A 16185-nucleotide genomic window follows, 5' to 3' on the forward strand; every position below is an offset into this window, starting at 1 on the left:
TATAACTGTTAATGATACAAAAAATAACAGTGATTTGCTGAAACCCGACAACCCTTTTAAGTGTGAATAAGAAAATCCTACAAATACTGTTTTGCACAGTCTATATTAATAACAGTCATCTGTAGAAAAAGAGTAAAAGATCTGTATCTCACTACACACAATACTTATTTTTATTTTCTTCTCCAGATGTTGACTCATGAGACTGAGAAAAACTCAACGAAAGCGTCTTCCAAACCAACACCATTTGACCTTTTTCGCACTCCGGCCATGCGAAAAGTGACCATTGGCCTCTCTATGTCATGGTGATAAATCTCATTCCTGTTATGCTGGTCAACACATTCTGTACAATACATGTTTTGCCCTTTATCTAAAGGGGGCCCATTAACTGTTGTTGCATTGGGGACATCTGCTGTCTGTATTCACTCATGATATCGGACATTTTCATTGTAAATAGATTGCCGTTTATCTATGCACCACAGCCAGATATGTGATCTAACATCTGTGTCACTGTTGCCTGAGTTCTGACAATACAGAGGAAACCAAAATAATTCTAAAGTAGCTTCGGGTGTGTACAGAGAAGAACACATTGTCTAACTTAAAATCGGTTTACAATTTGTTTGCAGAACTTACACAGTCATATTTTAAGAGTGTAGGGGGTGAATCCCTTACTTCTAAAGGGAACTTTAGTGTATACATTGTACATTTTTATACATGTCAGATTTATCTGATTTGTGCACTAGCACAAGCGTTGAGCCTGAGTCTGTGGGTTCTGGAGCGTGTTGCCGATGATGGGCAAGAGTCTCCCCGTGTGTGTAGTCGAGTGAGCTGTTGTGTGTGACGGGCAGGAGTACCTAACATGTGCCAGCAAATTAACAAGACAGTCGAAGGTCTAGTAGGCCTGAATTTGCCGGACCATCGGCTGCATCAGGGAGGAGTACCCTTGCCTCCGTCTGAGATTGTGAAAGCCAGCCAGCCAGCCATTAACTGCCAGACTGAGCCGTGTTGTACAAAGAAACGGCGCCTCTCTGTAAGAGAAGTGTTAATATTTCCTGCTGTGGCTGGGTGTGCTAACACTGCCCTAGTAAAGTTCTGTTGCCGCAAAATCTTCTGGTACACTTTCTATCTTCACCGCAACACCCCTGCAGGACTGTAAACCAGCAGGGACCAACTTTACAACACAATTCAACTCTGCAATGTTGTTGATAATGTTGATATTTTCCTTCAATGTCATTTACGCTGTTTCTTTCTCATCTCTGTTTTCTCTTCACAGGTTCTCAAGCAGCTTCTGCTTTTTTGCTCTTGCAATGGATATCCAGCGGTTTGGGTTCAGTTTACATCTTCTACAGGTGATTTTTGGCTGTACGGAGCTCCCCCTTAGAATCCTGAGTACAATTATTGCTGCTTACGTGGGAAGACGATTCACAGTTTCGCTTTTCCTTGTATTGTCCGGAGTGTTCATACTGTGCAGTTTGGCAATTCCCTCTGGTGGGTGTTGATCATTGCATGTAACTGTTATCATTCTGTTCTTGATTTTTATAATACGTTGATTTCTCTGGACATCTTTTTGGGGTTTACTGTGGCAAAAATAATGGTAAGGCTCCAGGACCATAAATGTTAAATTAAAAATAAAGAAACACTATTATGAATCGGTACCCTACACAACCGTTCCATCATTTTTATGGGGATTATCAGGCTGTTAAAAAGATCAAGTAGAAAAAAACTAACTAAAATATTAAATAATAAATATATTAAACTAACTGTATCCCAGGCATTATGTCATGTCCATGCAGCCACATGACATGATAATGGGACCAGATCATCCATAGTCTCTAGTCTGTATGCACAGAAGGGAGAAGGGCAACATTTCTAGGGGGGTATACTAGTAAATAACTAAGTAACTACATTGTTAAATAAATAAATAAATAAATTTAAAAAACTTATATTGATTGATTAATTAATTGATTGATTGATTTAATGAATGAATTAACATAAAAAGGAAGTTCCACCTTTCTTTTCTCCTGGTTATTGAATTTGGGCAGTGTTTAAAATGAAATATCTCAATTTCATACACTCAGTTTTATACACTTTTTATACACTTTTACTGGATTCTTGTACAAAATGACTGCAGTACAGGTTAGGTAGCACTAACACCACGCATTGCTTGCTAATTCATGTTTTGGTTTATGTCCTATAAACAAATAGGGTTGTCTCACTAGGACGTTCCCTTTCCATATACACTACTAGAGCGTTTGGAAGTCATAGAGAGGGGTTTTGAGGGGTCTCCTGCTCAGGACTCTATTGTAAAAGTGCGAATCCCACTGCTGGAAATCTTCAGATATCTATGCAGTACATTTGAGTACTATTTCATTTGAATAGGTGGCATACAACGCAATATTGTGGCTGCACAGGGCTTCCCGTGGCAATAAATATTTGCTAAATTTGAGGAGTTACTGCAGCCAGACTTGCAACGATCGGGTGATTCCCTGTGAATGGGGCTATCTATTAAGGAGGGGTTTTCCCGATGGGACATTTGTTGTATAATTATTTGTATTTATTATGTATTACAGATTTTAAACTGTTGCATTTGTCTGTCACTGTTCTGGCCAAGGGTTTTCTTGGGTCGTCTATTGTCTGCGCTTATCTTTATACTGGTGAACTTTTTCCAACTGTGCTCAGGTAAGCTGTACATGACAAATATATATATGTTTATTTCCAGCTCATACATCAAAACAAGATAATATTTTTTCCAGAAAAGTAAATCCCACAATGGCAGTGAAATAATACCACATATTTTCAGCTATTGAGATATACAGAAAAATGTAACTATCGTGTACTATTATTAAAATGGTTTATAGTGGTAAAACATATATGAAGAATGTGTTATGGCATCCTATAAAATGAGGGCAACTGTGCATCATAAGGCCAATTTCACACAGCAGTATTTAGGTCTGTATTTTGTATCAGTATTTGTAAGCCAAAACCAGAAGCGAGTCTAAACTGCAGAAGCGGTACGAATATTTCCATTATACTTCTCTGTGTAGGTTCCACTCCTAGTTTTGACTTACAAATACTGACGCAAAACACAGAACGGCTGTACCCATGATACAGGCATAGGGGGGGCCACATGACAGGAGAAATAGGAAGGGCAGGAGCCTAGGGAAACTGTTCTGAGGTCAGACGACGCTCTGGTTTGAGCACCAGTCTGACTGGAAGGAGCACACGGAGCAGTTGTGTTACTGTTCGCACCTACACACGGCCTCTCCCGCATCTCCTACCAGTCCCCCGGCATTGCTGATATTAATCAGTTACTCGAGCAGCTACGTTCCGTTGCCGGCGAGCAGGGTTCAGATTGACTTAGAGCCCAGCTCACCGGTCAGGTAAGCGGCCTGGCTGGGCCTAGTTTATCCATGCCCTCGGCTGCGGGTAGGCCCGGGGGAGAGGCGAGGGAGGGGGATACAGCTGGGGGGATCGCAGGACCGCGATCCCCAGGCATAGCGTCTGCAGCGTTCCAGGAGGAGGCGACCTCCGTCAAGATTGAGCTCTGATGCCACACCCAGAGTCCGGCACAGGGTAGGGAGCCCCTCCAGGAAAACTTTAGAACGGGGTTCTGGTCTCTCTCCTTCAGGACCCATACCCCGGTCTAGTATGAATCCCACTTCCTGTCCGCACTCAGCAGTGGTAGGGGAACTAGTCCCTATGAGGGGGGACGCAACCTGGCCCCAGTTCAGTGTCACCCGAATCTGTGGTGGGCCGACCTGGCAATGCTCCGGTCGAGCGGCCCACCTGTTCTCTTGATGGTGGTTCCAGGTCATCCCGCTGGCCACAGTCGGTGGTCGTGCCGGGCAACGGCGGTGGGCAGCGCTCCATAGGCTCGGCGGTGGAGAGACGATGGCCATTTCGGGCTCTGGCTCTGTTTCGGTTCCAACTCGGGCGGAGGGTGGCAGGAGCTGTCCTTTGGGTACAACTTCGGGATTCGTGATGCAAGGTCTGGGGACGATGATGAACTCTGTGATAGGCAACTGAATGATCCTGTTCTTCCGACTGGTGGGATCACAGCTCCTGCCAGCCTCGTGAGTTCTTATACTTTCCTTATTAAATTTCTGCTATTTTCAGGACCCCGGGTTTGGGGGGGTCCCTGGGTGGGGTAGTTAGGGAGTCTGCGGTCAGTAGTGCTGGGCGCGAGGATAGCGACAGTGTTTGCAAATTATTGGGCAGCATATGGGAGTTGCTGCCGCAGTGCGAGCACGCTGGCTTAGCAGGAGGGCCGTCGCCGATTGCTGCATGGGCGGAATTTGCAGGGCCGTCGTTGCCATCCGGGGGGATAGGTTAGTGGCGAGTGAATATATGGTGGGATTAAAAGGATATCGACTTATGACTAAGGGTGATGGCCCCAGTGTGTTTTGGCAGGGAGTTCTTTCCAGGGGGTCGGGGTTACAGGCCAATATGGACAGCATGGGGCAGGAGTACAGTCAGGAGGGACTGTGGGCAGGAAATCAGGCTTGTGTTGGCAATTCAATGAAGGGCAGTGTAAGTTTGGGGCAGGGTGTAAGTTCAAGCACTCCTGCTCTGCCTGTGGAGTTGCATCACACGGCTCATCCTGATCTTTTAAAAAGGGAAAGAGAAAAGGGGGCTGCTCAGATGGCCATGTGGTTGACTCCAGTGAAGCTGGAAGAGATGCTTCCCTATCTAAATAGGTTCCCTGATAAGGTGAAGGCGCGGCTATTAAAGTCAGGTTTTAGTGAAGATTTCCATATTCCTGCCCCTCCTCATGCTGTTCCTTTTTGGCTGCATAATTTAAAGTCCGACCGTGATTTCCCATCTTTGGTAACTGATAGGCTGGGGAAGGAAATGGGTCTTTTTTAGGATGGCGGGCCCATTTGCTCCCCCCTTTTTCCAACTTGGTAGTTTCCCCCCTTTGGGTAGTTCCCAAAAAAGAGCCAAATCAATTTAGGCTCATCTATCACTTGTCTCATTCGAGGGGGCCATCAGTTAATGATGGGATTGATCCAACACTCTGTTCCGTGGTGTATACTTTTTTTGACGCGGCAGTCGATTGGGTACAACGTTATGGGAAGGATGCACTTCTGGCGAAAACTGATGTGGAGTCTGCGTTTCGTTTACTTTCACTACATCCCGAGAGTATTCGTCTGTTGGGTTGTTATTGGAACAGGGCATATTTATGGATAGATGCCTTCCGATGGACTGCTCAATTTCATGCGCCCACTTTGAAGCCTTCAGTTAGTTCCCGGAATGGGTGATTTGTGAGGTGGCTGGTGTTGCCTTGCTCATTCATTACTTGGACGACTTCCCTTACGTTGGTCCGGCGGGGTCCCCTGTTTGCGTTAACCTTTTATTTACAGTGGAATGGGTGGCTAGACGATTCAGTGTTCCGTTGGCACCTGAAAAAACCAAAGGCCCCTGGTCAATTTGGTATTCCTGTGACTTACCATTGATTCTGAGCGAATGTCAGCTTCCCTAGGAGAAATTGGAAGATTTGAAAGTATGGGTGGGTAAGATGTGCAATTTGCGGAAGGTTACATTGTATGATCTGCAATCTCTCCTGGGAAAACTCAATTTTGCATGTCGGATTATGCCCAAGGAAAAGGTTTTTTTGTAGGCTCTTTGCGAGGGCAACGGCAGGAGAATGGATCCTCATCATTTTGTTTGCTTGTCACACGAATATCGTGATGATTTGGTCCGCGTTCCTATGTCAATACAATGGTCGGTCGCTTATCATGTCTCGGGTCGTGGAGAATTTTGACTGGAACTTACTCACGGTCGCGTCTGGGAGTATGGGTTTTGGGGCCTGGTGCAGGGGCCAGTGGTGTGCGGGTCAGTGGACACAGGCCTGGGTAGAGGAAGGTTTGGAGCTTAACCTTGCGTTGTTAGAATTGTTTCCTAATGTGGTGGCAGTGACAATATGGGAGGAACGGTTTAGAAATAAGAAGGTGCGTTTCCTTTGTGACAACATGGAGTGGCGATAGCAATTAATAATGTATCGGCGCCATCTCCTCCCGTTGTCTGTTTGTTGCGGCGTTTAGTCCTGCTTTGCCTGTGCTTAATGGTTGGGTTACTGCTGTTCACGTCCCAGGAGTTAACAACTCAATAGCTGATTCTCTTTCTTGCTTCCAGTGGGATCGGTTCCGGCTCTTGGCCCTGTAATTGGAGGCGATAGGTCTTGCCTGCCCCCCTTCTGTGTGGGATCTTGTCTGCGAAGTGCGAATCGACTGATCTGTTCTTCTTTGGGTCCCAGGATGTGGAGTGCTTACAAGGCTGCGTGGCATGAATGGCATAATTGGCTGAGTGTTTTGGACAGGGTGGATACGAACTGTGACAGGATGGTTGCTTTGCTGGCATTCTTGGGACATGTGTCGGCCGCGGATTGGTCTGTCACAAAGGTTAATCATTTTGTGGCGGCCCTGGCTTTCAGTTGCAAATTGCACAGCCCAGCTGGACATCACAAAAGATTTTCTGGTCGGCCAGGCCCTGAAGGGTTATAGGAGAAGGTAGGGAGTGCCTGATAGCCATCGCCCGGTGTCGTTTGCTTTGTTGGAGCAGTTGGAGTTGGCGGTGGATGTTGTTTGTACTTCGGGTATGAGGCCGTTTTGTTTCGACTGGCTTTTTCGTGACTTTTTTCTCTGTGCGCTTTGAGTAGGTGAGTTAGTGTCCCCTGGCTGATCGTGGCCAGGTGGTTTGAGGACGTGCTGTTGCTGGATGAGAGGGTGGAGATCTGGATACAGCGCTCCAAGAAGGATCAGAAGGGGAGGGGAAGACGGGTGGTGTTAGGGGTGGTACACTGTGAATTGATGTATTTAGTTCATTCCCTCGGGCCTTACCGTAGGGATAACATCAAAACAAGATAATATTTTTTCCACAAACGTAAATCCCACAATGGCAGTGAAATAATACCACATATTTTCAGCTATTGAGATATACAGAAATATTGAACTATTGTGTACTATTATTAAAATGGTTTACAGTGGTAAAACATATATGAAGAACGTGTTATGGCTTCCTATAGAATGAGGACAACTGTGCATCTTAAGGCCACTTTCACACAGCAGTATTTAGGTCTGTATTTTGTATCAGCATTTGTAAGCCAAAACCAGAAGCGAGTCTAAAATGCAGAAGCGGTACGAATCTTTCTATTATACTTCTCTGTGTAGGTTCCACTCCTAGTTTTTGTAACTGCTACGCTGCTTCCGCAACTTCCATTCACAGTATAGTACCTCTCCACACAGTATAATACTGCCATAGTGCCCCCATGCAGAATAATGCCCCTATAGTGCCTCCCCACACAATACAGTGCTTCCATAGCGGCCGCCACATAGAATAATGCCCCTATAGTGCCCCCCACTTAGTATATTGCTTCCATAGTGGGCCCTACACAGTATAATGACCCCTTAGGGGACCGCACACAGTATATTACCCCTATAGCTGCCCCCCCCACACAGTATAATGCCCTGGTCGTTGCCCCACACACAGTATAATGTCACATACAGTTTAATGCCCCATAGCTGCCTCCACACAGGATAATGACCCCATAGCTGCCCCCACACAGTATAATGCCCCACCGCTGTCTCATACAGTATAATGCCCTCATAGTGCCCCCCACATTGTATAATGCTCTATAGTGCTCCCACACAGAATAATGCCCCCATAGCTTACCCCCGCACAGTGTAATGACCCTATATCCTCCCCCACACAGTATAGTGTCCCCATAGCTGCCCCCATACAGTATAATGCCCCTATAGCTGCCCCTATACAGTATAATGCCCCTATAGCTGTAGCCATACAGTATAATACCCCTATAGCTGCCCCATACAGTATTATAGCCCCATAGCTGCTCCCATACAATATAATTGCCCTGTAGCTGACCTCATACATTATAATTCCCCCATACAGTATAATGCCTCATAGCTGCCCCATACAGTATAATGCCCCCATAGCTGCCCCATACAGTATAATGCCCCTTAGTCTCCCTCATACATTATAATGCACGCATAGCTGATTCTACACAGTATAAAATCCCCATATCCCTCATACAGTATTATGCCCCCATACAGTATATTGCCCCCATAGCTGCTTCATACAGTATAATGCCCCCATAGCTGCTCCCATACAGTATAATGCCCCATAGCTTCCCTCATACAGTATAATGCCCCTATGGCTGCCCCATACAGTATAATGCCACTATAGTTGCCCCATACAGTATTATAGCTCCCATAGCTGCTCCCATACAGTATAATTCCCCCATAGCTGCCCTTATAAAGTAAAATGCCCCCATAGAGTATAATGCCCCATATCTGCTCCCTTACAGTAGAATGCCCCCATAGCTTCTTCATACAGAATAATGCCCCCATCGCTGCTTCCATACAATATAATTCCCCTATAGCTGCCCCACACAGTATAATGCCCATATAGCTGCCCCCCATACTACATAGTATATTGCTCTGATAGTAAATAATATAAATAATATAAATACTCACCTATCCCCTGTTCCCACGATAAATGAAGGAGATTTCTCTGCTCCTCTGGTCTGTGCTATGAGTGGCTTGGTGCAGACTGCATTGTGCCTGTCTGTGCCGAGCCGCTAACACCCGACATCACACAGTGAGTGCTGGAGCAGGAAACTGACGGCTCTTTGCTCCAGCATTGGATTCAACTGTATCTGCATCCTGAGGACGCAGATACAGTTGAAACCAGGACATGATACCGCCCGCCCATGTGCCCCACCTTCTAAGTGGGTCCGGGGCCTTCGCCCCCCCCCTGCCACCCTGCTATCACCTAGTTATAATACCAGTAGGATTCAACATGATTTGTTGACTGCTTTTGCTTCCCTCATGCCATTCATCCTAAACAGGCTGAAATCGGTTTGCCTTTTCTACTGATAGGTAGGTCCCATTATAGAGGATGGGATTAATTGCACTATTTCTATTTTTGCAGATGACACCAAGCTATGTAATATAGTTCAGACTATGGAAGATGTTCGTGAATTGCAAGCTGATTTGAACACACTAAGCGTTTGGGCGTCCACTTGGCAAATGAAGTTTAATGTAGATAATTGAAAAGTTATGCACCTGAGTACGAACAACCTGCATGCATCATATGTCCTAGGGGGAGGTACACTGGGGGAGTTACTTGTTGAGAAGGATCTGGGTGTACTTGTAAATCATAAACTAAATAACAGCATCCAATGTCAATCAGCTGCTTCAAAGGCCAGCAAGATATTGTCGTGTATTAAAAGAGGCACAGAGATATAATATTACCACTTTACAAAGCATTAGTGAGGCCTCATCTAGAATATGCAGTTCAGTTCTGGGCTCCAGTTCATAGAAAGGATGCCCTGGAGTTGGAAAAAATACAAAGAAGAGCAACGAAGCTAATTAGGGGCATGGAGAATCTAAGTTATGAGGAAAGATTAAAATAATTCAACCTATTTATCCTTGAAAAAAGATGACTACGTGGGGACATGATTAATTTATATAAATATATTAATGACACATACAAAAAATATGGTGAAATCCTGTTCCATGTAAAACCCCCTCAAAAAACAAGGGGGCACTCCCTCCTTCTGGAAAAAAAAAGGTTCAACCTGCAATGTGAGCACGGCACGACAAAAATTACACTAGAGCAGTACTTGTAATAATCTCGAGAGGTCTGAGAATACCTCTACTCCCAATTTATGAACTAACGAAACCAGGGTTAAAAGATAACTGGGAAGAGGCTTTAAAGGAAAGGTGTCATGATTTTATTTTTATTATATTGCCTTTAATATAATGTAAACAAAATTTTTATTTATTTGTGTTGTCACTTTCTACTTTTTGATGTATTCATACTTTTACTTCTCTATGGGGGCTGCCATTTTTTTTTCATCTCTGTATGTGTCGATTAACGACACATACAGAGATGGAATACGGCAGCTACAATGCATAGGGCACAATGAACTGCAGCCATCCATTGCCTCTGCTATCTGGCTCTGTACTGCGCAGACGCAGGTCAGTCACACAGTAGAGAAGCCGGTTTGTAGGGAGATAGCAGGCGCCACTATGAAGACCAGCTATACTGCAGGTAAGGTGTGTGTCTCTGTCTGTCCCTCTCTCTTTCTCACAGACCCCCGCTCTCATGACCCCCGACGGGCCACCCATGCATTGCATTGCAGACTACAAGCTGACAAAAACGGCCCTTGTATTCTGCTGACGATACCTGCAGTGCAGCCGTGGAGTCTGTCATCCCCTGCCGGTTTATTATCAGTGCAGCCCCTGCTGATAACATATCGTGCTTGTTCTGATCTTCTAAGGGCCGTTGCTTCTTTGTGTTCCTTGTAAAATCCCTGCCAGTGTTGTATGTAGCAGTGCTGACTGTGTGTCAGTTGTAGTAGAGCTGAGTGTGTGTGTCTGTGTAGTAGAGTTGAGTGTGTGCATGTAGTAGTGCTGACTGTGTATGTATGTATGTAGCAGTGCAGACTGTGTGTGTGTGTCAGATGTAGGAGAGCTGAGTGTGTGTGTGTCTGTGTAGTAGAGCTGAGTGTGTATGTAGGAGTGCTGACTGTGTATGTATGTAGCAGTGCTGACTGTGTGTGTGTCAGATGTAGTAGAGCTGAGTGTGTGTCTGTGTAGTAGAGTTGAGTGTGTGTATGTAGCAGTGCTGACTGTGTATGTATGTAGCAGTGCTGACTGTGTGTGTGTGTCAGATGTAGTAGAGCTGAGTGTGTGTGTGTGTGTGTGTGTGTGTATGTGTATATGTGTGTGTGTGTGTCTGTGTAGTAGAGCTGAGTGTGTGTCTGTGTAGTTCTCTTCACTTCACTTTCATCATTCTCAGGGTATGTTCACACGCAGTGTTTTCAGCCGTTCTTTGGGCCGTAAATGTCCCGAAACACGGCTGAAAAATCAGAAGCAAAACGCCTACAAACATCTGCCCATTGGTTTCAATGGGAAATACGGCATTCTGTTCCAACGGGGCGTTTTTTTATGCGCCCGTTTTAAAAAAAAACAACGGCACGTAAAAAGACGCCAGCCAAAAAGAAGTGCATATCACTTCTTGGGACGTTTTTGGAGCTGTTTTTCATTGACTCTATAGAAAAACATCTCCAAAAACGGCTCTAAAAAACGTGAGTTTGATTAAAAAATGGCCGAAAGTCAGGAGCTGTTTTCCCTTTGTTTAGTAAGCGTGTGAACATACCCTTAGCCTTTTAGTGTGTCCTATAGCTTCTGCCAGCTGCAGAATCACACCCAAAATGGCAGCCGCAATTTGAAGACACCTTTTCCTGGCTTGTAGGAGGGGGGGGGTTGAGATTCTCACCCACATTTACGGCAGCTGAGAGTCAGGTTGCGTTGCCTTATTCACCTTGCTGTAATTCTGGGAAGTGCTCCCTCTGGTGGCCAACATAGGAAAGAATGTCAAATTATAATTAAATTTTTTATACTTTCCACCATGTGGAAGAAAAAAAATACAGCAAAAAACATAAAAATATGATAGAAATAAGTAACTTACTTAAAAAAAAAAGATTGATTCGCAACACATTCCCTTTAAAAAACTTTTCCAGAACTCTGATGAATATTCTAATTGAAGATGAAAGTTTTAAAGTTTTATCCTAGATAATAGACAAAAAGAGATTAATGAAACAGTGACAACTTTAGAGGAATACAAAAGTGATCCCAAGTTTGAAGAAAAATTTCAAAACACAATATCACAGATAGATAAAATCGAAAATAAAATTAAAGATAAAAAAAGACGTAAGTATATGAGAGACCAAAAAGATTATAAAATGGGACATATCTATGAATGGGGGAATAAATCAAGTAGACAAAATAAGAGACCAGAACCCAGGCCACCATCAAAACAGCCAAACATAAGCGAGTCAGACATTAGTGACTCCTCAGGGCCAGAAACTGACAAAGAAAGAGAAATTATTAATCCTAGTACTTCTCTACATCAATACAGTAGATCAATGATCGCCAATAATAGTCAATATCAACAGCATTTTTTTTTAAGGGATCGTATGAAGTGGGGCTACAGAGGAGGAAAAACGGGAAGGAAACATTACAGAGGGAGAGGCAGAATGAACAGATAGAAGCTGATCCACATACTAACAGGAGCACAAGCTAAAATTCTCTTCTAAATGAAATTTTTGCTTAACAACTAAATGAAATAAATTTGAAGTAATCAAGGATCTCCATCTCTTTGGACGAAAGCTAGTTTTTGAAATAATACATAACCAAAAAATAGATGATCAGGAGGTCAGGTCACCTCTGCCTACCGAAAAAGAAGAAGATATCATTAGAATCTTGGAAGAATTATTAGTAGAAAATGATAACCAGGATAATAATGATTTAACATTGTCCCCACGAGAAACTCAAAGGATAATTAATAGGTCACTATTGGAGACTGGTCTACAAGCCTATGACAAAAAACACAAATTTGACCCTGGGTAGTCAGCGGGTGCAATATATAGTCAGAGAAGGAATGCCTGCAGGCAAACAAAACCCTATTTCCTGACCACCCAATAGATAATAAGGATAAAGTTAGAGTTTACAACTTTTATTAAGCTACGTGTAGCAAGAACAAACTATACACATAAATTTTAAAAATTTCACTGCCACAGACCGAAGTCAGTTTAACAGCTGGAGATACCCAGCAGAGTATCTGAGAATTGCGGTGTATGCCGAGTGTCGGCAGACAGTCAGTGCAAGGGCACCAGTGCCTCTATTAGTATGTAGACAAAGATCCGACTGAGGCAGGGATTAAAAATCAATACAGCCCCCCCCGACATGTTTCGCTAACTAGTAGCGTCCTCAGGGGTACACGGGGCTAATGGCGGCGCCGCGAGAAAACTGCTCCTCTTATGGGAGTGTGGAATGACGAGAGGTGGGTGTGTGGATGACCGCCAATCCGGCGAAGCTAAACATCGGAAGCAACAGGGGAGAGCGAGCATCCAATAGGAGGCCAGGTAACAAGCAGCCCATAGCAGCCTGTGAACTGCGCAGTAGTATAGACAAAGTGCCGAGATAATTTAAAGACGGCACGCCTGCGCAGTAAAGCGGCTGAGGGACTTAGAGCGGGGCCGAACAGGGCGAGAGCATAGCAAGGCACAGAGGATCGGCGCATGCGCTGTGAGAGCAAGAACGGACTTAGTGCAATGAACAGCTGACAGCCACCATGAATCCCTCGTACCAAGCGTAGGGCTGAGAATATGTCTCACTTGACTGTGATTTGTATATGCACAGGTCTATACAGAGATCTAGTGCAATGCCACATAAAAGGCAAAGTGCCCAAGTGTCCCTCACAGTCCAGATATATAATATATACTCCCTTTAAGAAGGCCAACCGGTAGCAGCTGCTCATCCAAACAGCCACCTCAGGAGTAATCCTGAAAATTAGTAATGAACAATATAAGATGACAAGGAGTACGATAGCATTAACATCCATCTTCATTTATAAATTACAATAGAACAGAAAAAGAGAAAGAGCCGCCAAGCGCATGACATGTATAGTTAGGTCACGTAAGAACAGTGGATCAAAATAGATAAACATATATATAGAAATATATTCATACATAATCATACAGCCCCCTTGTCAGGAGGCCACAATGAAAAAATGGTACCGATAAAGTAGCCAAGAAACCAAGACAATAAAAGCAAATAAAGTACAATACAAATAAATCCATACAGAATCATAAAGGGAAATGCAGAGAAACTCACAGAAATGCACTAAATGTAAAACCCTCGTTAAGTCCCTGAGGGGTCATGGAACCGAGACGGTGAATCCACCGTGCCTCCTCCTGTAGAAGCCTACGGTCCAAATTACCTGCCCTGGGTCCCAACTTAAACTGTGCAATGCCCCAAAATTGGAGCAGCTTCGGATTATCAGGGTGATACCTATGCATATGTCTGGCAAGAGTGGTGTCTTCCTTAACCCCTTAAGGACGCAGCCTAGTTTGGGCCTTAAGGCTCAGAGCCCATTTTTCAAATCTGACATATTTCACTTTATGTGGTAATAACGTCGGAATGCTTAAACCTATCCAAGCGATTCTGAGATTGTTTTCTCGTGACACTTTGGGCTTCATGTTCGTGGTAAAATTTGGTCGATATATTCAGTCTTTATTTGTGAAAAATTGCAAAATTTAGAGAAAATTTACAAAAAATAGCATTTTTCAGAATTTAAATGCATCTGCTTGAAAAACAGACGGTTATACCACCCAAAATAGTTACTAGTTCACATTTCCCATATGTCTACTTTTGATTGGCATCGTTTTTTGAACATTCTTTTATTTTTCTTGGACGTTACAAGGCTTAGAACATAAACAGCAATTTCTCATATTCTTAAGAAAATTTCAAAAGCCTTTTTTTGAAGGTGCCAGTTCAGTTCTGAAGTGGATTTGAGGGGCCTATGTGTTAGAAACCCCCATAAAACACCCCATTTTAAAAACTAGACCCCTCAAAGTATTCAAAACAGCATATAGAAAGTTTTTTAACCCTTCAGGCATTTCACAGGAATTAAAGCAAAGTGGAAATTAAATTTGCAAATTTCATTTTTTCTGCTGAATTTCAATTTTATTCAATTTTTTTTTAGTAACAGAGAAGGTTTTACCAGAGAAACACTACTAAATATGTATTGTCCAGATTCTGCAGTTTTTAGAAATGTCCCACATGTGGCCCTACTGCGCTCGTGGACTAAAACACAAGCCCTAGAAGCAAAGAAGCACCTAGTGCATTTTGAGGCCTCTTTTTTATTAGAATATATTTTAGGCAGCATGCCAGGTTTGAAGAGGCGTTGAGGTATCAAAACAATGGAAACCCACCAGAAGTGACCCCATTTTGGAAATTACACCCCTCAAGGAATTCATTTATGGTTTTTGTTATCATTTTGACCGCACAGTTTTTTCACAGCACCTATTTGAATTGGGCTGTGAAATGAAAAAAATGATATTTTTTCCAATAAAATGTCATTTTTGATCAAATTTTCTTATTTTCACAGGGAACAACATACCCCATTTTGTTGCCCAATTTGTCCTTAGTGCGGCAATACCCCATTTGTGGTGATAAACTGCCGTTTGGGCCCATGGGAGGGCTCAGACGGAAAGGAGCGCTATGTGTTTGTTGGAGTCCAGATTTTGCTGGATTGGTTTTCGGGTGCCATGTTGCATTTGCAGAGCCCCAGAGGTATCAAAGCAATGGAAACCCACCAGAAGTGACCCCATTTTGGAAACTACACCCCTCAAGGAATTCATTTATGGTTTTTGTTATCATTTTGACCGCACAGTTTTTTCACAGCACCTATTTGAATTGGGCTGTGAAATGAAAAAAATGATATTTTTTCCAATAAGATGTCATTTTTGATCAAAATTTCTTATTTTCACAAGGAACAACATACCCCATTTTGTTGCCCAATTTGTCCTTAGTGCGGCAATACCCCATTTGTGGTGATAAACTGCCCTTTGGGCCCATGGGAGGGCTCAGAAGGAAAGGACCACCATTTGGCCTACTGGAGCTTTTCTGGTGCTAAGTCATGTGTGCAGAAGCCCCTGAGGTACCAGTACAGTTGAAACCCCCGAGAAGTGACCCCATTTTAAAAACTACACCCCTTAAGACATTCATCTAGAGGTGTAGTGAGCATTTTGACCCCACAGGTACTGTGTAAAAGATAATGCGCAGCAGATGGTGCAGTGTGAGATTTGCAATTTTATATATGTATATGCCATTTCAGTGTCCAATATAGTGTGCCCAGCATGCGCCACCGGAGATATACACCCCTTAAATTGTAATGTGGGTTCTCCTGGGTACGACAATACCCTACATGTGGCTGTTATCAGCTGCCTGGGCATACGGCAGGGCTCAGAAGGGAAAGATGAGGGGGGTAAGCTGTGCGGAGTGCATCAGGGTAAATTGAAAATCAAGGGATGTATGATACATTTTAAAACAATCTTTTATACAGAGCCCTGGTTTTTCGGGACACGTGTCACATTGGTATATTGTGTTCTTCCTTATCCCCCTCTTATAGCAGACTCTGCACCTCTTTTGACTCTTCCCCTTTCCACCGGTTTGGGGACCTTCTCCTGGAAAGTGTTGCCCTGGTACGATGCGCCCCCCCCTTCCTGGTCCCTAAAGATTAGATCTTGAAATTCCAGGAAAGTTCCCCTCTGGCCTGCACATCGACGTAGCACATACGCATTGTACAAAGCCATCT

General features: G+C 43.8%; 1 protein-coding gene across 1 annotated transcript in view; it reads left to right on the forward strand.

Annotated features, from left to right (window-relative positions):
* The first annotated feature begins 1351 nt into the window (after positions 1 to 1351).
* Positions 1352 to 16185, forward strand: part of LOC142661315 (solute carrier family 22 member 6-A-like) — a 34698-nt gene continuing 19864 nt past the window's right edge. Inside the window, exons 1-2 of the mRNA XM_075838746.1 lie at positions 1352 to 1485; positions 2568 to 2676. The gene's annotated coding sequence lies outside the window, so the exon portion shown is untranslated. The remainder of the gene's footprint in view (positions 1486 to 2567; positions 2677 to 16185) is intronic.

This window comes from Rhinoderma darwinii, chromosome 9, assembly GCF_050947455.1.
Source record: "Rhinoderma darwinii isolate aRhiDar2 chromosome 9, aRhiDar2.hap1, whole genome shotgun sequence".
Taxonomy (NCBI): Eukaryota; Metazoa; Chordata; class Amphibia; order Anura; family Rhinodermatidae; genus Rhinoderma; species Rhinoderma darwinii.